The sequence below is a fragment of the Salmo salar genome, chromosome ssa22, assembly GCF_905237065.1.
Source record: "Salmo salar chromosome ssa22, Ssal_v3.1, whole genome shotgun sequence".
In the NCBI taxonomy this organism is placed as follows: Eukaryota; Metazoa; Chordata; class Actinopteri; order Salmoniformes; family Salmonidae; genus Salmo; species Salmo salar.
Genome location: NC_059463.1, coordinates 13,640,938 through 13,663,328, shown reverse-complemented (window position 1 = coordinate 13,663,328; position 22,391 = coordinate 13,640,938). Strand labels below are relative to the sequence as shown.

General features: G+C 41.5%; 1 protein-coding gene and 1 long non-coding RNA gene across 4 annotated transcripts in view; one reads left to right on the top strand and one right to left on the bottom strand.

Annotated features, from left to right (window-relative positions):
* Positions 1–16,608: 16,608 nt before the first annotated feature.
* On the bottom strand, positions 16,609–18,157 carry LOC106582787 (uncharacterized). Its single transcript, XR_001323387.1, has 3 exons — positions 17,787–18,157; positions 17,362–17,473; positions 16,609–17,216 (listed from the first exon to the last, which is right to left on the bottom strand). It is a non-coding gene; the product is annotated as an uncharacterized lncRNA (long non-coding RNA).
* A 1,400-nt stretch (positions 18,158–19,557) lies between these two features.
* cntn4 (contactin 4) overlaps positions 19,558–22,391 on the top strand; it is a 170,357-nt gene continuing 167,523 nt past the window's right edge. For 2 of the 3 annotated variants that reach the window (XM_014166358.2, XM_014166356.2), the window contains exon 1: positions 19,558–19,884. The gene's annotated coding sequence lies outside the window, so the exon portion shown is untranslated. Of the gene's footprint in view, positions 19,885–19,916; positions 20,183–22,391 lie in introns of those variants that run through there. The other variant, XM_014166357.2, reaches the window with a different exon arrangement.

Below are 22,391 nucleotides of genomic sequence, written 5' to 3'. Positions count from 1 at the left end.
AAAAGGATTTGCCAGTAGATGATGATGACTGCTAGCTAAGATTTTGAAAGTATGATGTTCACATGATCCGTCCAATAAATGCACATAATATTGTTTTTATGCAGATTTTAGAATATTCACATGAAAATCTGTCGCCAAATGGATGGAAACCTAGCTAGTGAGAACGCATCAGAGAAGGGAAGGTTCTCTTTGAGCTGGGGTGCTGCTTATCTAACACACTAACAGCTCATTGTCAGAGGTCCTGTGCTCTGAGGCATCTGCATTGCCATTATACCTCCTCTGAGGGATTAGGAAAACACGTCCCATTAAAAAGATAATGACAGATTCATGCATTTTAATGACACCAGGGACAATATGTGCAGCGTTTCCTTAATATTCGTCAGTATCATTTCTCATTTCACTGTTCATCCATAATCATAGACATGTTCCTTTGAAAGCTGGTACATTATGTAATGACTGTGTAAACGGCCCGGGCTGTAAGAACCATGAGGAGGCCCAAGGAGATGTTAATTTCATGACTTATTAAACAGCACTAAATAGACATACTACACATCCTGTTTTCAGCCCATTTCACATACCTAGAGAGGCTCTACACTAGGCCTAGAGGACTAACTACATATGAGGACACCGATATCCGGACCACTGTCATTTCTTTCTAAATAAAAAATGAAATAATAATACAAATATATATATTTTGTACGCAAAGAGAATCAATTAGGGGTCAACATCTAAATATTTCTCCCAGCGTTGATCAAAGCTCAGAACGCTTATATTCTTGATCTGACTAATCGCGCCTGCATCTTTGCGAATGAGTGAAATCGTTAACAGTGGTTTGTTTGTCATGTTTGCCTTCGCCCCCCTGATTTTCGCACTCTTTCAAAATCTAACTTCAGCCTCTCGCGGCACAGGCCGGGGGCCTGAGACGTGAAACGAACTACCCCAGCTCGCAGTCGTAGGCAATAGAGACGCTGCTGACAGTGTTTTGTGGGACAAAAGGCCATTTTAAAACTGTCCTATGACTCCTGCCGTGGCTACAGACATCCCCAAACAAACAAAAAACGACTCTAAGAGAATGAGTGCACAACTGGTAAATAGTCACTTATAGTTATATCAGTTAGTCAGGCGGCTAGCTGCCGGCATAGACTTCCATTGCAGTAGCGTTGAAGGGCTCTGGCTAGCATTACTTAGCCAGCTAGAAGGGTGAAGTAAGAAGCTAACCTTAAACAGAGCCTACCTCAGCAGGTAAAAAAAAATAGGCTACTAAGTTCTCATAATAACGTTGCTTTACAGTGAGAAGGCTACTAATAGGCTATGTGTTTGATAGATTGAGGTGAATGAACGTACAGTAGCCAAGCTGCGGTCATTTTTGCTTGTTTTTGCTTTTCTCCAGGTTGGTAAATGGGGGAGTTATTGCCATAAGCATTTTGTCAACTGAGGACTGGAATAGGTAGGACTATCAGCCAAGCTAATTCAAGGTTGACTGTAGCAGATGTTCATGTTGGTGAAAGAGATTTAAGCTCTCCAAACTACCATCTGGGCCCTGCGTAAGCGATGGTTGCTATGCCCGTCATTTCCTAGTTTCGCAAATCACTTGGCTAACTTAAAAGTAAACATTTTCTCACTCACTTAATTAAACTGTTCCTTTTCCCCCCTTTATTTTTGTCATCCATTTATTAGGAATAAAAATTATTAAAAAGTATTGGATCAAACTTGCCTCTTAAGTATATGGTAAGTAATAGCCTTTCATGACACTTTCATGACAATGCTTTAAATGAAAAGATGATTCTATGATATGTTTTGATACGAAAGCATTTGAAATGGTCCCTTGGGACTCCCATTTATTCTCCAAATAAGCCCTAGCTGGAAACGTAGCGGCCAATCACACACTGACATCTCCACAACATTCATAGACTACTCACAGCAAGTGTTTTTGTAGCTTTTATGCAAAGATATATTTGTCGTTCAGTTAAACACGCAGGGGTGGGTTAACTAAACTTTCCATTCTGTCACATTTCTGTCCTTGACATTTGGGGAAAGTGTTTGAGAAGTGTTTCTCAAATGTGTTTGTGACTCATTCCACAGTTTCAGTTTCCATTGGCCATTGCATCGGGCATGATTCAGTCCAACATAGTCCCTACGTAGTGTACAGAAATCGATACACTTGAGGAGTGGTTGGAGGGCCTTTATCTTTGGGGTCTGATGATTTTGCCCTATGAATAATTCATGAGTAAAAAGCCATGGCTAATGGTGAGCCGTGAAGATAGGAATAACAGCTTTACCTTATCACTCTTAATCTTAGAAGCTGCAGTAATACAATGCCTAAAATGTAGCACTTAATGGTGTGTCAGTGAGGAAACATGATCTAAGACCATTAGGAGCATTTTGTGCTGAGGCACAAAACAGGCATTTCCCCTCTTATCAGTCCCACTGAGCGGACTGGGAATGCTGAAAATCAGGGAAGGTGTTGGGACAGACTGAAGTTAGCATTTGGACAGGTAAACTGTCAGCTTCTTTGCTGAGTCCAGCAAAGTAATTTACTCCTTTTAGCGAGTAAATTACTTCTAGCTTGTATCCCCACAAATATGCACAGTATGATGCTGTGTGGTTAGCATGTTATGCAAACAAAGGGTTGAGTCTTTTCCCAGACATTCCAATGACACCAGATGAGGGTTAGGGTTCATCAGATTCAACAGTCAATGAAACATTAGCATTGATTATGACACTTGTTTGATTAATGACTTTATTTTTGACATGGCCATGAAAAAAAATGACTTCACGCTTCTGCTATAATTGATAGAAATTATGCGGAAACTGTTAATGACTTCATATTACCGTCTGTTGTTTTGATAGACTGGTGGTCATTCCATGAATAAATGGCCCGATCCAGGGGTCCTGAGAATACTTAAACAAACACTTATGTAGATGCCAACAGACTTTTGCCAGTGGTTTTCCATTTATGATCCAGCACTTCTCTAAAAACACAAGAAGTCACTTTAAGGTTCTGAGCACAGCAATCACAAGCACTCTTTAATTATATTTCCCCATGGACAGACAAAGTATTGGGATGTGTAGGCCAACATATTTCAATATCTTTAAGTGCAGGGAACTCTAAATAGAGAAAGCATATCATGTACGTTAAAACTCATATCAATCAGCCATGGCTGAAATGACTTCCTCGCATTGGATGTAAAATAATAAATAGTTGTAGGTTTCATTATAAGAGCTGTAACTTCCAAAGGGACCTCCATATTTACGATTTAATTTACTTTTCAAATGAGTTTCTGTCCAAAGCTGCCTGTGTATAAACCTACTGTAGATTACAGCAGAGGTACTAATTAACTTTCAAAGATATGATCTCAAAAGGCACGAATCACAGGTATTGTAGTTGGTATTATGACCAAATAAATAAAAATTGAAATTATGTGACTAGGTGGAGAATGCTAGTTGTCATTTTTACTTTTATAACAGATCAAATTTGTTACACACGTTCTACATACATTTTCAATGCTCATTCACATAATATGTAACTCTACACTGAGTGTACAAAACATTAAGAACACCTGCTCTTTCCATGACAGACTGACCAAATTGATCCAGGGGAAAGCTATGATCCTTTATTGATGTCACCTGTTAAATCCACTTCAATCAGTGTTGATGAAGGGGAGGAGACAGGTTAAAGAATCATTTTTAAGCCTTGAGACAATTGAGACATGGAAGGGTGAATGGGCAAGACAAAATATGTAATTGCCTTTGAACGGGGTATGGTAGTACGTGCCAGGCGCACCGATTTGAGTGTGTCAAGAACTGCACTGATGCTGGGTTTTTCACGCTCAACAGTTTAATATGAGTATCAAGAATGGTCCACCACCCAAAGGACATCCAGCCAACAGCAGGCCAGTGCTTGAAAACGCGTCATTGATGAAAGAGGACAAAGGAGGCTGACACAAATTGTGCAGAGCAACAGACGGGCTACAGTCAGTCAACTGACAGCCCAGTGCAACATCGATGCCCAAAGACCCATAAAATAATGCACAACTCGTCGTACCTTGACACGAGTGGGGTATGGCAGCCGATGACCTTAGAGTTCCACTTCTTTTAGCAATGGGGGCTAAGGAATGAAAACACTGGAGAATTGGAAAAACATTGCATGGTCTAATGAATCCTGGTTCCTGTTGTTTCACGCTGATGGGAGGACTAGGGTATGGAGAAAACCACATGAGTACATGCATCCATCATGTCGCATGTCAACATTTCAGGCTAGTGGTGGTGGTGTGATGATGTGGGGGGGTGTTTTCAGGGCACACATTGGGCCCCTTGATAAAAGTAGAGCAACATTTGAATGCCATAGGATATCTGAACATCACTGCCAATCAGCTGTATCCCTTCATGGCAACAGCGTATCTATCTGCAAATAGATTTTTTCATCTGGATAATTGCCAGTGCCACAATGCTAGGATTGTCCATGAATGGTTCCATGAACATGACAGTGAATTCAGCTTACTGCATTGGCCTACCCGTCTTGTATAGCAGTGGAATGAGATTCCACGCCGGCTAATGACACGACCAAGGACTGAGTCTGGTCCCGGACCCACTACGTCACAACAGTATCTGTTCTTGGACACATCCTCTTTGTCTTGTACATGCTCCCACTAGGTCGTGTCATTAGCCGGTGTGGAATCTCATTCCACTTCTATGCTGATGACACCCAGCTGTATGTAAAAACTGACCCAAGTCCCTATGAAAAGCTATTTACAAAATGTTATACATTATTATTATTTTATTATTACTATTATTATTATTTTCACCAGATGGTACATTAGTTAATAGACCAATAAGAAAGAGAGTTCCAAACCTCTCTGCCAATAACAGCTAGTTTTCAGTTTTCCCCTCCCCGCTCAGACAGTCCTAGAACAATTCTTGCTTGAAAAATTGTTCTTTCTAAGAAGCATTTTTGTTTCTTTCGGACCATTTCAATTAAAAACAATCACAGTATGGTACTTAATTGTTACCCAGGAATGATTTGATATGGAGATGAAAATGGCTGCATTGGGCCTTTAACTTCTTCCAGTGAGGGCTCTCCAGAGAGGGTACACTGCCTGCCCTCCAGGACAGTTACAACACCCAGTGTCACGGGAAGGCCCAGAAGGTCATCAAGGATCTCAGCCACCCAAGCCTACCATCTAGCAGGCGGAGACAGTACATGTACTGTACATGAAAGCTGTGACCAAGAGATTGAAAAACAGCTTCTAGCTCCAGGCCATCAGACTGGTGAACAGTCATCACTAACCGGCCTCCGCTCGGTACCCTGCCCTGCACCTTAGTCCCTGTCACTAGCTGGCTACCAACCGGTAGTCTGCCCTGCACCTTAGAGACTGCTGCCCTATGTACATAGAGTCATTTAATACTGGTCAACTGAATAATGTTTTCATAATGTTCTTTGTTCTGAAATCGTTTCTATAGTTAGAAACAGATAACATTCCTGCAACATTATTTGGTTGAAATTTAACCTGATCTCTGAGAAATTAAGATAATTGTTTACTCACTTTATATGTAAATACAGTATTATTGACGTAGCTCATCCATATACAGTAGCTACTGCTATACGACCTTTCTCCTACTTATATATTGTCCAAATTGTCTATACACGTATTTGCTGTGCCTTCAGAAACTATTCCCATCCCTTGACTTTTTCCTAATTTTGTTATGCTAGGGCCTGAATTTAAATTTGATTAAATGTAGATTTGTTTTGTCACCTGCTTACATAAACTCAGCAAAAAAAAGAATTGTCCTCTCACTGTCAACTGTGTTTATTTTTTCAGCAGACTTAACATGTGTAAATATTTGTATGGGCATAACAAGATTCAACAACAGACATAAACTGAACAAGTTCCACAGACATGTGACCAACAGAAATTGAATAATGTGTCCCTGAACAAAGGGGGGTTCAAAATTAAAAGTAACAGTCAGTGTCTGGTGTGGCCACCAGCTGCATTAAGTACTGCAGTGCATCTCCTCCTCTGGGACTGCACCAGATTTGCCAGTTCTTCCTGTGAGATGTTACCCCACTCTTCCACCAAGGCACCTGCAAGTTCCCGGACATTTCTGGGGGGGAATGGCCCTAGCCCTCACCCTCCGATCCAACAGGTCCCAGACGTGCTCAATGGGATTGAGATCCGGGCTCTTCGCTGGCCATGGCAGAACACTGACATTCCTGTCTTGCAGGAAATCATGCACAGAACGAGCAGTATGGCTGGTGGCATTCTCATGCTGGAGGATCATGTCAGGATTTTTTACATTTATTTTTTATTTCAACTTTATTTAACCAGGTAGGCTAGTTGTGATCAAGTTCTCATTTGCAACTGCGACCTGGCCAAGATAAAGCATAGCAATTCGACACATACAACAACACAGTTACACATGGAATAAACAAAACATAGTCAATAATACAGTAGAACAAAAGAAAACAAAAAGTCTATATACAGAGAGTGCAAATGAGGTAAGATAAGGGAGTTAAGGCAATAAATAGGCCATGGGGCAAAGTAATTACAATATAGCAATTAAACACTGGAATGGTAGATGTGCAGAAGATGAATGTGCAAGTAGGGATACTGGGGTGCAAAGGAGCAAGATAAATAAATAAATACAGTATGGGGATGAGGTAGGTAGATAGATGGGCTGTTTACAGATGGGCTATGTACAGGTGCAGTGATCTGTGAGCTGCTCTGACAGCTGGTGCTTAAAGCAAGTGAGGGAGATATGAGTCTCCAGCTTCAGAGATTTTTGCAGTTCGTTCCAGTCATTGGCAGCAGAGAACTGGAAGGAAAGACGACCAAAGGGGGAATTGGCTTTGGGGGTAACCAGTGAGATATACCTGCTGGAGCGCGTGCTACGAGTGGGTGCTGCTATGGTGACCAGTGAGCTGAGATAAGACGAGGCTTTACATAGCAGAGACTTGTAGATAACCTGTAGCCAGTGGGTTTGGCGACGAGTATGAAGCGAGGGCCAACCAACGAGAGCGTACAGGTCGCAATGGTGGGTAGTGTATGAGGCTTTGGTGACAAAACGGATGGCACTGTGATGGACTGCATCCAGTTTGTTGAGTAGAGTGTTGGAGCCTATTTTATAGATGACATCACCGAAGTCGAGGACCGGTAGGATGGTCAGTTTTATGAGGGTATGTTTGGCAGCATGAGTGAAGAATGCTTTGTTGCGATATAGGAAGCCAATTCTAGATTTAATTTTGGATTGGAGATGCTTAATGTGAGTCTGGAAGGAGAGTTTACAGTCTAACCAGACACCCAGGTATTTGTAGTTGTCCACGTATTCTAAGTCAGAGCTGTCCAGAGTAGTGATGCTGGTGCGGGCAGTGATCGATTGAATAGCATGCATTTAGTTTTACTTGCGTTTAAGAGCAGTTGGAGGCCACGGAAGGAGAGTTGTATGGCATTGAAGCTCGTCTGGAGGTTAGTTAACACAGTGTCCAAAGAGGGGCCAGAAGTATACAGAATGGTGTCGTCTGCGTAGAGGTGGATCTGACACTGCAGGACCTGGATCCACATCACCAGAGGAACAGAGGAGAAGTAGGATAAGGGTACGGCTAAAAGCTATACGAACTGGCCGTCTAGCACGTTCGGAACAGAGAGTAAAAGGAGCAGGTTTCTGGGCACGAAAGCATAGATTCAAGGCATAGTGTACAGACAAAGGTAAGGTAGGATGTGAGTACATTGGAGGTAAACCTAGGCATTGAGTAATGATGAGAGAGATATAGTCTCTAGAGACGTTTAAACCAGGTAATGTCATCGCATATGTAGGAGGTGGAACAACATGGTTGGTTAAGGCATATTGAGCAGGGCTAGAGGCTCTACAGTGAAATAAGACAGTAATCACTAACCAGGACAGTAATGGACGAGGCATATTGATATTAGAGAGAGGCATGCGTAGCCAAGTGAACATAAGGGTCCAGTGAGTGGTTGGGCTGACTGGAGACACGGCGATTCAGACAGTTAGCAGGCCGTTGCTAACAAGCTAACAGTTAGTAGGCCGGGGCTAAACAAGCTAGCAGTTAGCAGACCGGGGCTGGCAAGCTAGCAGTTAGCAGACCGGGGCAAGCAAGCTAGCAGTTAGCCTTTGGGGAACGTTGCAATGAGGGTAAGTCTGTTTTTGCCTCTTTGTGCGGTGGCGTCGATACGATGGTGGTAGACCAGTCGTGGAATTAGTAGGGTTCCAAGTAGCTCTAGGTAGCTAGCAGGTTGTGGTTAGCAGAATGGGCCTTCAGCGGACGTCGCGCCTGAGGGGCCTGTTGGAATCCTCAGGCAGATTATGTCGGTATTCCAGTCGTAGAGGATCGGCAGGGTTCCGTGCCCCGTACCGGCAATAGAAGGGGTCCGGATATTGTAGCCCAGGAGTGGGCTTCGGTGGTAGCACAGGAGCCCTGGCCGGGCTAGCTTCAGGCTAATTGGTGCTTGCTCCGGGATGGAAACGCTAGCCAGGAGTAGTCACCGGGGATATGGAGAAAAAAAGAAAGTTCTGGTTTGAGTCACGTTGTTCGAACTGGCGAGAGCTTTCCGAGCTAAAGGTTAGCTGATGACCGCTAGCAATGGTTTGCTGACTGATAGCTGGTAGGTAATTAGCTGGCTAGCTTCAGTTGAGGGATTCCAGATCTGAAGTAAATAGAAATACTTTAGAAGAAAAAAAAACTGATCCACGCCACATTGGGGTTGCAGGAGAGTATTTTGAAGTTGAGGTTTAGGAAAATATTTTTAAAAGATATGCGAAGAAAAAGATGTAAAAAGATATATACAAGGGACACGACAGGACAAAGACGTCTGACTGCTACGCCATCTTGGATTGCAGGAAGGGTACCACATGAGGGAGAAGGATGTCTTCTCTGTAATGCACAGCGTTGAGATTGCCTGCAATGACAACAAGCTCAGTCCGATGATGCTGTGACACACCGCCCCAGACCATGACAGACCCTCCACCTCTAAATTGATCCCGCTCCAGAGTACAGGCCTCGGTGTAACGCTCATTCCTTCGACGATAAACGCGAATCCGACCATCACCCCTGGTGAGACAAAACCGCAACTCGTCAGTGAAGAACACTTTTTGCCAGTCCTGTCTGGTCCAGCGACGGTGGGTTTGTGCCCATAGGCGATGTTGTTGCCAGTGATGTCTGGTGAGGACCTGCCTTATAACAGGCCTACAAGCTCTCAGTCCAGCCTCTCTCGGCCTATTGCGGACAGTCTGAGCAATGATGGAGGGATTGTGCGTTCCTGGCAGTTGTTGTTACCCTCCTGTACCTGTCCCACAGGTGTGATGTTCAGATGTACCGATCCTGTGCAGGTGTTGTTACACGTGGTCTGCCACTGCGAGGATGATCAGCTGTTCGTCCTGTCTCCCTGTAGCGCTGTCTTAGGCGTCTCACAGTATGGACATTGCAATTTATTGCCCTGGCCACATCTGCAGTCCTCATGCCTCCTTGCAGCATTCATAAGGCATGTTCACACAGATGAGCAGGGACGCTGGGCATCTTTATTTTGGTGTTTTTCAGAGTCAGTAGAAAGGCCTCTTTAGTGTCTTAAGTTTTCATAATTGTGACCTTAATTGCCTACCGTCTGTAAGCTGTTAGTGTCTTAACGACCGTTCCACAGGTGCATGTTCATTAATTGTTTATGGTTCATTGAACAAGCATGGGAAACAGTGTTTAAACCCTTTACAATGAAGATCTGTGAGTTTACAATACCCCATAATGTCAAAGTGGAATTACGTTTTTCGAAATGTTTACAAATGAATTAAAAATGAAAAGTTGAAATGTCTTGGGTCAATAAGTATTCAACCCTTTTGTTATACCAAGCCTCAATTTCAGGAGTAAACATTTGCTTAACAAGTCACATAAGTTGCATGGACACACTCTGTGTGCAATAAAAGTGTTTAATATGAATTTTGAATGACTATGTCCTGAATACAAAGTGTTATGTTTTGAGAAAATCCAATACAACACATCACTAAGTACCACCCTCCATATTTTGAAGCATAGTGGTGATTGCATCATGTTATGGGTATGCTTGTAATCGTTAAAGACTATTGAGTTTTTCATGATAAAAAGAAACGGAATGGAGCTAAGCACAGGCTAAATCCTAGAAGAAAACCTGCTTCAGTCTGCTTTCCACCAGACACTGGGAGATTAATTCATCTTTCAGCAGGACAATAACCTAAAACACAAGGCCAAATCTACACTGGAGTTGCTTACCAAGAAGACAGCGAATATTCCTGAGTGGTCGAGTTACAGTTTTGACTTAAATCTACTTAGAAATCTATGGCAAGACCTGAAAATAGTTGTCTTGCAATGATCAACAACCAATTTGACAGAGCTTGAAGAATTTTGAAAAGAATAATGGGCAAATGTTACAAAATGCATGTGTGGTAAGCTCTTAGACTTACCCAGAAAGACTCACAGCTGTAAAGGTTATTCTACAAAGTATTCTACAAAGTATTGACTCAGGGCTGTGAATACTTATGTAAATTAGATATTTCTGTATTTAATTTTCAATACATATGCAAAAATGTCAAAAATCTTGTTTTTCACTTTGTCATTATCGGGTATTGTGTGTAGATGGGTGAGAAAAAAATCCAATCAATTTTGAATTCAGGCTGTAACACAACAACGTTTGGAATAAGTCAAGGGGTATGCATACTATTAATGCTACTAAATATTTTCTTAACTCTTTTTCTTGAACTGCATTGTTGGTTAAGGGCTTGTAAGTAAGCATTTCACAGTAAGATCTACACCTGTTGCATTCGCCGCATGTGACAAATAACATTTGATTTGATACTTTCTGAAGCCACTGTACATTTATATTCAGGACTCTGACATTGGTGCTTCTGATATTTCTTAATTTCTTGTTTCTTCATCTTTTTTTTGTGAACTAGTATTGTACTGTTAGATACTTACTGCACTGCTAGAAACACAATTATTTTGCTACACATGCTTTAACATCTGCCAATCTGTGTACGCAACAAATAAACTTTGATTTGAGAAGTAATTGGTAGCTTGGTAAACTATATTTTCAGAGTTGCATCCCCAACACTGATGGTATGGTATGTTTATATCCATGCTAGTGGCAATCTAACTCTCGTGACCTCAATGAGGAATTTCCCAGAAGACCGATTACAAAGGTTCACAAAGTTGTTCCGCATATGCCCAATTACTTTTTAATGAAGCCTAGTGGTGCACAGCCAAATAATGCACTCCTGTTTTGCTGCCGTCTGCCTGTTCAATGGTGTATGTATTGCTTGCTCATCAGGGGGTTGACTTACAAATGACTGTTTTTCAGCTGTCTTATGCATACTCTATCCAATTAATAGAGTTTTAATTAACATTACATCGGAATCTGACACTTTGGAATGGCTCTAGGGCAATTACAGGTACAGTGTAGTCGTGTCCAAGCCAATACAGAGTATGTTTGAACAAAGACCAGTGTGATCCTATGTGCTTCAGTGGATACACTCCTGAGATTTATCCAGGCCCCACATCACAGCATGTCCCCTGTGTACGTTGTGAGCATTAGCACACATACCCTCCACATACCCTTGTTAGCGTGTCCTCAACCAGTCAGCTCCGGCAGGCAGCTCCCTGGGCCAGGCTGACGCCGAGGAGGGACTGCTCAAGAGGCTGCACCTGGAAAGGCCTGATGAGATGAGATGTGCTACAGTGAGCAGGGAAATGAACATCAACGCGTCACTCGAGGGCGATGGGGTGGCACGCCTTAACACAGTACACTTTTTCCTACCACCTTCTTTCTGCCGCTGTTTATGATCCTTCCCCGATCTTGAAAAACCATCACTGTACTCAATGGAGCGACGGGTTTATCCAGTATATATCCTGCTGCATTTTCTCAAGCTCCACAGGTTAGAGACTTTCATCTTTAGAAAAGCTTGGAGTGTTCCATGTTTTTTTTTACTCAAAAACATCCTTGAGGGAAAGACATAGCACAACTTGTACAATTCTAGTAATTAATTAACATGTTCATTTGCATATACAGTACAGCATAAGGCACAGAGCTTTAATTGTGAGGTGCACTGTGACCTAAGCAGACTCCGCATGAGTTTCTCTCTAATTATTTGTCTAATATTTCAGCTCATCCTTGAGTTGTTCATTACGAGTTAATGAGAAATGATCGAAGATAACAAAGAGCTTTACAGGCCGTTACATCCTTTTTCAAATGAGTTTATTGGGGAAAGGAAGAGGAAATTATCATAGCATATCACAGATAACAAAGCTCTCATGGTGTTATTAGAGACAACTCGGTTTATTGCATCTCTTAGAAACGATAGTGACGAGAGACAGGAAAACAAATTGTGGTCTGTCCCTTCTGCTAAGAGGCTTAGAAATTCAACCCAACCTGTACACTGTTAGAAAAAAAAAGGTACTGTCTAGAACCTCAAAGTGTTCTTCGGCTGTCCCCACTGGAGAACCCTTTTGGGTTCCATGTAGAACTCTCTGTGGGGGTTCTACCTGGAACCAAAAGGGTTCGACCTGGAACCAAAAAGGGTTCACCTATTGAGACAGCCGAATAACCCTTTTGGAAACCTTTTTTCTAAGAGTGTACAGTGGTGGCTCTGATATTAACATTTCAAATGGTCCCTTCCAGCACTGTTCCAGCAACTATAGTGTAGGCGTAACCAGGCCAGTGCAGTACAGCTCTACCTGGGTCAATTCGGCTCAGTAAGGTGAAAAGGGTATTCAATTATTGTTACCCATACTCTGTTGGGGATCAGTGTACACCTTTGATTTTCCTTCACAGATCTATTAGGTTGTCAGTTCTCCTCTTTTCTCCCATTTATAAACATGACTTTAAAGATGGCAGGCACAAAGCATCATTTGAGGGCCATTATCCAGGGTAAGATCCCTATTCATTTGTAGTCAAATAAAATGAAATGTCATTTACTTGTCATTTTCCAAATTGTTCTACTCTTTGAAAAATGTAGGTACTTTTGCATATTACAGTATGTCAGCAGTATATCAAGAAACTTGTATCAAGAGCTGATATACGTTCAACACCTCTCAACCACTTTTCATTTCCACATCTAGCTCACCTCTTTTGTGTCTAAATTGATTGCAGAACTTTTTCACGTAATTGACTGACAAGTTCACTTAAGAAGAAAGTGTCATTACTGTATCTGCCTTGAAGATATTTTTCCTCATATATGGCTCTATCAACTCTATTGACTTTTTCCTCTCTCAAGCCTGGCATTCAATGCGTCACATGGTACAACCATGTGAGTAATGTTCCCCATTATCTCTAGGAGCGAAGTCTAGACGTATGAGACAGTGCCAGCTCTCATGCAATCAATGCCACAATTTCCAAATGCTGTCTGTTTGCTCAGCCCTCAGGTCAAAAGCCTCTTATTGTGTTCAAGGGCGAAAGCATGTAGTATAGAGCCTCTGGCATGACCCAAAAGGGTTTTGTTCTGCCTTTTCAAGTGAGCTGTGGTTTAACAGATTAAAGCCTGCAAGACTGGACTGAGGTCTACAGGCATGATTGATTGGCTCAGTAGTTAATAGTTTGTGTGCTCGAGCTTCTGTACAGTACCCAGATTAAGAACATGGAACAGTAAAACAATTAAAACGTTCACTGAGTGAACACTGTGACTACAAGACAGGAACAAAGCATCAACTCAAACAGGCACACATGGAATTTTTGCATTTCTGTCTTTCCACCCTGACTTGTCCCGTGCTGGGCGTATGCCAAGAAAAAGATTCTTCAGAGGAACGTGGGTAATATTGGGCACAAGGGGCCATGCCACCCTATAAAGGAAGCAAGTTGCTAATTACTTTTTCAGGAACTAATTTTCTGCATTGAGGCACAGCCCATAAAACAAGGTTATTTCTCGCATCCAGGGATAAATAGAGATTTAACTGTCTCTTCTGTTTATTGTCTTCAACAGCAGCATTTATGTGTTGCACACAGCACAGATTTAGGAGACAGTCTCTGTAGACTTATTTTGTCCGGTGACTTGCGGCCTAGAACTGTTTTGTTAATTATAGAGAGAGCCGGTAGGAATCCACTGAGGCATTCAGCATATATCCCATAACAAATGAAAGTAGTTGTACTAAAGATGTCAACATAAGGACCCTTAAAGTTTCCTGTGTCAAGATTTTCCTTCTTCACAGGAAAGCACACTGAGAGCATTTCTCGTTAAATCTACCGAGCAGCTTATGGTGGCCCAGCCTTTTAATGACCAAAACAAGGTGACAGCAATGCCAGGCAGACAACATTTGCTTAAATGCTGAGCTGCTGGTGACATAGTCCACCTTAATATACATGCACCCCCCCCCCATGCACCCTAATTCCCCCTCACCCCCATTTTACCCCAGCCGCCACCACTCTCCCCCAAACTCCAAGATGATGTGATTCCCATTAATATATTCAGTAAGTAGAGGGTTTAGGGAGTCTATTCACCAGGGCTGCAATACAAAAGCATGCCATTTCGCTGTCTAGACAACATTTCAAGTATTTGGGGTATTATCAAAAGGAGAGAAAGGGATGTACCAATAGAGCCAAGCCCAACACCACCCTGAGGCAGAGGACAGAGATTTCCAGAAGGCTTTTGCCAGCTGTGTCAGTCAAACTATAACCTTACTGATGAATTCATGCAGCACCATGACTTAATTATGACTGGACAGGAAATATTGTCCATTCCTAGTAATGACCCCATATCCATCAATAAAAAAGCCTGATAAAATAACATTACAGTAGGACTTCCTGAGGAAGCTTGACTAATGAGACCCTAGCTGCGGACGATGCTCAGAGACTGGAATGGGATGCTTTTATCCCTTCTTTGAAACCTCAATGTGTGCTCACTTGTTCACAGTTCGGTTTCACACAACCCCGTGTGTGATCTTTCACAGGAAAAAAAAGCTTGAGATATCAGAGCAGATTTCCATGTAACGCGAGATGCCGTTTTCAGAAGAGCTGCTTGTGTTTTGCTTGCACTGCTTTCGTGGCTCCCAAAGTCAAACCTTCATATGGAGAGTAATAAAAGAGATCTTAATATGCATGTGTGCGGATAAAATAAATCAAAGCTGTGGCACACCATTAGTAGGCTATGTCACAGTATATCTAAACAAATAAGTTATAACAGTAGAGGCAGAGGCCTTACCCCAAATCAGCAATAGCTCAGCTTAAAGATATTCTCCAGTACTTTTGTATACTTTTTCAGAACCAGTAGTTCTGAAAGTAGCGCCCACGAGACAAAGGTGGTCCCCGAAAATTGCGTGCTACGCCACAAATGTGCAGATATGTGCACCACAAATGTGCAGATATGTGCACCACGTCATTGCTCTCTCTCTCTCGCTCTACTGTGTGTCTTGCCAGCTGTCACTCAAATGGTGAGGGGCTGACGCTCATTGGTGAAACTCGATTGCTACCGGGCTGGCCCGCACGGGGGTAAATGTAGGGAAAATGGTGTTGTGTTTTCTCTTTGAACGAAAGCAAGGGTTTTACTGCCTTCATTTTAATGCCTTCATTTTGCTGGACCCCAGGAAGAGTAGCCTTGGCAGCAGCTAATGGGGAGCCATAATAAATACAATTACAAGGGGTCTGCGCCCTGAGCCGCCTTGGGCTGGCCTTCTCAGCAAGGTGTGTCTTTGGCTAAATCCCGCCTAACTGAATGACCCTGCTGCCATGGCCCCAGAGCTGGAGAGGAAGTGAAGTCACTTGCAAGCTTAACATTAGTTACCAGAAACAAACACAGAGCAAACAAAGGCCTAACTGTTTGCAGATAAACTGGTGGGGTACCAGGTACAAAAAAAACAAGGAATTATTTGATATGCTATGTGATTCAATAAATATTTGGTTAGTAATCAACCAAAGTAGTTAGCTACATGAAGCTCTGTTTGCCTGTTCAGCATATTGCCTATATAGCATTGCATTGATTCCTGCTGTGAACTTCCCAACTTGAAGGACTGAATGAATATCCAACTTGGTCAGTCAAGTAAACACAACTAGCTCTCACAGTCTCACGTCAGAATTAGACGTTCATCCATGTTTCTTAAACGTCAAATTTCAAAGGTTAGGCATCAACTCCAAATTGTTAAGGTTGGGATAGGCTTAAACCAAAAATAACGTTATACCACTTTTTACACACATCCACCATCCCCTAGCAAAACCAAAACCTACTTGAAGGTAACAGCACTCACTGTTGCCCCTAGCAGCCAATTTCCACATCATCTTGAGACATTTTTTTTATTTAACCAGGCAAGTCAGCTAAGAACAAGTTCTTATTTATTTACAATGATGGCCTTCCCCAGCCAATACTGGGTGAATTGGCTGAGTAAACAATGGCTCATATGCATGACATGTTGGTAGACTATGGGCCATCAAGTAATAGGATGGTCACATTAGCATGACACGTTACAGCACAACACCACATCCTATGTATGCAAAGGACACTGTTGTGACACTGACTTATTTGGTAGTAATGCCCCCCCTTCCCCCCCCATTTAGCTGTAGTCAACAGGTTGTGATTCTGTGTGACCTATAATGCACAGAATAGCTTGGATCTGTTGGGTGGAGGAAACAAAGTCAGTCATACTGTAGATGATGATGAACAACCCTTCAGCTACACTACATGTGTCGTCATCAGCATTGTGTCAACGTGACATTCTACCTGATACACCAGAAACCAATCAAATCAACTTTATTTCTCATTATTTCAATTCACAAGATAGAATGAACGCGCCATTGAGAATTGAAGCTCTGTAGCTGGGCCGTAGGATACATTGATGTCATACAGGCTCTGATGACCACCTAGTAGGGGGTAAAATGTGGGAACCAGGAGCAGCGCATAACAATTTGTGGCCTGGAGGTGTGGGACCTGTCAACACGGTCGTCATTCCAAGATGCTGTGTGTGGCGAGTACTAGCCTCTTTCCGTGATTCTCTGCGGCACCATGTAGGCATTTTTTCCTGGGAGCTGGTAACTAGCTTTATATGTCCTGCCTTGTACGTGTGATGTAAGTTCTACATGTGTTCAGGTGTCATTGTAATTGTCCCATTTTTTATTAAACAGTCACTTTTACCTTGTAACGTTTTTAATTGTGAATTAAAATAAAAACATGGATTTTTACATAACAGAGATTTATGTGTTTAGTTTTTTAACATGCAGGAAGTAGGCCAAGTCATCCATGGTTCTGTTACTCAGGCAGTGTTGATGCTGATGGGAAATTTAAAAAAATCATATCACTGAAATGCATTGAAATCACTTATTAGCTCACGTTTCAATGGCCTCATTGTATTGATTCTAAGTCAATGTCATTGTATATTCATTTCTCAAGTTTCTTTAGGAAAAGGGAAAATACTTGTAATGAGAGTAATGTTTGCCATTCTTTTGAACGAAATGTTCCTGGAGAAACTCTTGCTTGGTTGGTAGTGGGATAGAAGGGACGAGTCCGAGTCTGTGGGGGTTGTTGGCTCGGTGTGGGAAAACATTAAACAAATTGTTACTTAAATAGTACACGGTACAATGTAATGTCATTCCTCTATATTCCTCTCAAACCAAACACACTGTCATGTCATCAAATCGCATCTCTAGCTTCAGTTAGCTAAAGTTAGGTAGTTGAATAAAGAAATTGGTCATTTTGTGAGGTTTATGCAGTGTAACAGTCCGAATACAGATGACGTTAGCTAACTAGCTAAGTAGCCGTGTTAACTAGCATGAACATTAAACATACTAAGGTTAACTGCTAACGTAGCTAGCAGGCTAAACACGAAACCCAACACTTACCTACCAATCCATGAGAACGGTGGCCATTTCAGCGTCACTCTTCCACCTTTCAAAATTAATTCCAGTGTTTCTGGATTGATCCTTTTTTTTATTTTGGGGTCACCCACGACCTGCGGATTCCTACTTTAATAACCGAATCTAAAGTATTTATTCTGGCGCATGGTGAAAACTCTATAACCATTGTGGAGTACAACTGGTTCTATTTCATGGTTCAGAGACTTTTCTATCCTTAGCGAGAAGACAGATAGTCTGGGGTTAAATGTCTTGGCAAAGCAATCATTAGTCAAGCTCAGAGTGAAAGACCACAAAGACGTTGCTTACAGCTCAACAGGGAAATACTTTTAAAACGGCATTTTCATAGCGGCAGGAGAATCATGGGAAATATCCAAAATCACCTGAAGATTTTAAATCATATAATATTATAGTTAAATATATTTTACAAACAGACATAAGATCTACACATTAACTATGTTGGTTATGGTCACTGTGTCCTCTGTACTGAAGCTCTTTTCCGTCCCAGCTTCTTTGCAATGCCCACTGGGAATTTCATCTACTTCTACTTAATTATCACCTTTTTTTTCATTTACTATTTTATAAGGAGTAGATTTTCTTAAATCCCACTTACTATAATTAAGGCTTCTATGAGGATAATGGAAAAATAATTGATCAAAGTTGAATTAATTAGGTGAGGCATACTTATGTATTTCATTCAATTTATACATCTACGTTGAATAGATATCAAGCTACTGTAGACAGACAGACAAAGACAATTTGTCAATGTTTTAAGTACATTATTACTATGTATGAATGAACAAGTCAATGTTATTGCATGCATAGTCTAGATAAAAATACATAAACAATAACTGAATTTAAATTTCATTATGGTAGGCTACTGACAATTACCTCTGGCACAAAGGTCTTATTTTGACAACTCACTTGAAATCTTGTTGCCACCTAGTGGATTGTTGTATGTTCCCGAGAGGATGAGAGAGAGAGAGAGAGAGAGAGAGAGAGAGAGAGAGACTTCAATAATATGATCAAACCACTGACTTCACGCTCCTGGCAATACAGACTTGTGTCTATGGACTGGTAACTAGGAGTCACAGGTGTCGATAGAATCAGTTCATTGATTAAGATGTAGATTTAAAGGCTTAAAGTTCTTCAACTGACCTCATGGACCTCCTGCTCCCCGGGTACATCTCTGTATCCCTTAAACCATCTCATTGTTGTCAATGGTAAATATCGATTCCATCAGCCAGTTCTGCTTAATTGAGGGGAATTTCATGGTATTGAATGGAAAATGCAATATCCGGATGGTGAGATGTGATCTCATTAAGAAGATATAAATATTTGATCACCTAATGCATTCTGGGTGTAGCCTTTTCCAGGGTTATAGGCTGATACATTTACCATGAGGACACTAAACCTTGTTCTGGAAGGATAAACCTCAGGTTATTACCTGCCTGATTGCTGGTTTCAGACACTATTGAGTTAACAAAAACCCTAAAAACACTACTACTGAAACTATTGTATAGAAAATATGTTTTAAAAAAGCCCACCCAAAAAGTTCTATATGAACAATTCTCGTGTTGTTGGTAGTTGGAAACAAGAATACCTTCATAACGTTTGAATTGCTCTTTGTTTCATCTTATAGGGTAGCCTAATATCACAGTCTTGACAATATAGTTACACTACCCGTATAATGATTTAAGTGAACTTTAAAGTTATTGTACCAGATTTCCTCAGACAAGTCCTAAGTATGTGGGAGGTGCCCCCAGCCCCTCTTGTGCCAGCTCACGCCACTGTAGGATAAGGTAGAATGATTTATGCGCTAATGGCATGCTACTACTTTCCTAATCAGTGGGAATCGTACTAGTTTACAATACTTTCCGCGTATTGCTGAATTGGAGTGTTTTACAGATCGCGTAGTTATTTTGTATTAGAGCCCAGCTGAAAGAATTGCTCTATTATTACTCGACCGCTTAGACTACCCAGAAGGGTCTGTTCCGCTTGGATGCTCGGTGCAGTGAGTGCCTCACCGAGGACAGCTCGTGTGCCTGCTCTGCTCCGGTTAGAGGAAGGAAAATGATGCATCACAGTAAGTATATTTAGATAACAGTCTCGGGGAGCTCCTGTTAAACTGTGCACTCTTTAACTACATTGCAAACAACGAAAGCGACATTCATAAAATAGGCTACTATTTTAATGTATTCGGTCGGGGATAGCCTACATGCCTTGCACTCTCGAGTGAGGGAGGAATATTCATAGTGCATATTCAGCCGCCGACAGCGTCGCCACGATTCAACAGTGAATGTATGTGTACAGAATTTTGTTAGGAGTATCGAAACACGGATTATTTAAATGAAATGCAAATTGCAGGGATAATTACGCATACGGTAAGAATATTGTTATTATTATTATTAGGCTATTATTACTATTCTCATTATTATGCTAGACTATATCTTGTTACCTGTGTCCCAATCGAATATACTCTTTATTGTGAAAATAGTTCATTTATTTGCTTTAGCCTTGTTTGTAATTGCATTTCATTCACGTGGAATTGTTCAATCAGTGTTCGAAACTGTAGTAGCCTAAGCCCGTACAGGCTTATAGCCCACACTGCAGGTGAAAAGGCACCTCTGTAACTTTCCCGTGAACACTCATAACCCATATCCTACTAGTGTTATCCCATATTTACATCAGTAAACAGGGTCCCCCATGCATTTTACGCGCGCGTAACCCACTTGGAGTTGTAATGATCTGGGGCCTCATTTATCAAAGGTGCGTGCGCACCAGTTTACCCACAAAGGTTGGTATTTATCCATTTTGAACTTGACGGGAAAGTGTGCGTATATACGTCCACGCAAATCTCAGACCATGCTTACCGCAACTTCTATTGGTTGAGCAACTGTATTGCAAGCAATATGTTGGGGGAAATGAAGGTGTTTGATGCAAGGCAATTATAATAATGGTAGGCTAATAACATATTAAAACGTAGGCATAATGATAAAACAGATACATTTACATTTGCCATTGGTAAGGAGATCACATAGCAGCATGACGCCTAATATATTTATTTAATTTTACTATATTGACCTAAATCATAATCATATTGCAGGATGTCTCTCCTTTTCTGTCATGACTGGGTTATTCTCGCTACACAACAAATATTAGGCTACCATTTATCCATCGCTCATTCAATAGCCCACCTTGCTCGAAAGTAAATAGACCAGTAGCCTATTTAAAAATATTTGACAGTATGGGTAGGCTACAGTTTTGCTATGTGATAGGAGCGCTTGATCACAGCCTATTTAATCTCAGAGCCTATCCCAAGGCAGGAAACATAATCATGTACTGATAAACAAAATTGTTGAACAACAATTCGTCTTTTGCATAAAAGTGTGGGCTGTAAACAGTATCTACTTTAAAATAGTTCAATAGACAATCAATCTTGCAGAATGCACCCCCAGTGTTTGGCACTGGCTATAGGCCACATGCATTTTTTTTGTTTAAAAATGTCACTACAAAAGATTAAAACATTCTGACCACACCTCTACATAAATGTGATCAAGTTTGCCGTTGCCCTTTTACAAACTGTCTTGATCCAGTTCCAACATCTCCAGATCGTACAGCAAATGAGGGCATTTCTGTTGCCATTAAAGGTGAATGGGGGGCATTTTTGTTACCATTAAAGGTGAATGGAGGGCATTTCCCAGGCAGGGTTGTAGCACTCGTTCACAAGCACAGAAAGATAGTATGATATGTTGCATGTGACGGTTTGATAAATCACACTAATTTATTGCCCACGCAAATCCTAGAATCTCCAAGTACACCAGAATTTAGTGAGACATTTATGCATGTTTGATAAATGAGGCCACTGATTTGCCAGGAGTGTTGATTTAGTTTGGGAGCTGTTATGCTGGAAGTATGTATTCTATGAGTCAGTAGCTGTGTGCCACCATGCCGATCAGTGCGTGCAGATGTTTGGTAGCCTAATCCCTTGCGCTGACTCCCTATCATAATCCCCCCTGGATTTGCTGATTATGTAGTTGACCAGCAATTGCAGTCATAGTATCCTATGTCCAGCCAACTAGATTAAGCAAACAGAAATATTCCACAATGGCTTCTCTTCTACATTATCTCAATTTTGTACAGGCTATACAAGTACACTTTTAGCAAATAGGCATAGGTTCAGTCAGGAAACTTCAAGACATATCAATAAAGTCAAGATCAATATCCTAAATAACATCCTTCCTAGTTTTCTTCTGCCACCATTGAAAATCATTTCCTAGCGATCAACACAGGACTAATCCAAACATCTGTCCATCAGCCTCATGGTACCCTGCTGCTGTTGCCCAGTGCCCTTATCTGATTTAAATGGGTGGCTAACAGATGTGTCCACTCATACTCGCTGTAGCCAGATGCACAACTAAACCTGCTCTTTTAATATGCATAATAGATATTTGAGCATCTGTTTGGTTTTTAGTCCGCTCTTATATTAAATAATTACTGGTTGACCAAATGTGTTATTTACAGTGTATATTTGTATCTGCGTTCTCCATGGCTGCCAGAGTCCTCTGTGAGTTCACTTGTGCTACTGGTTAG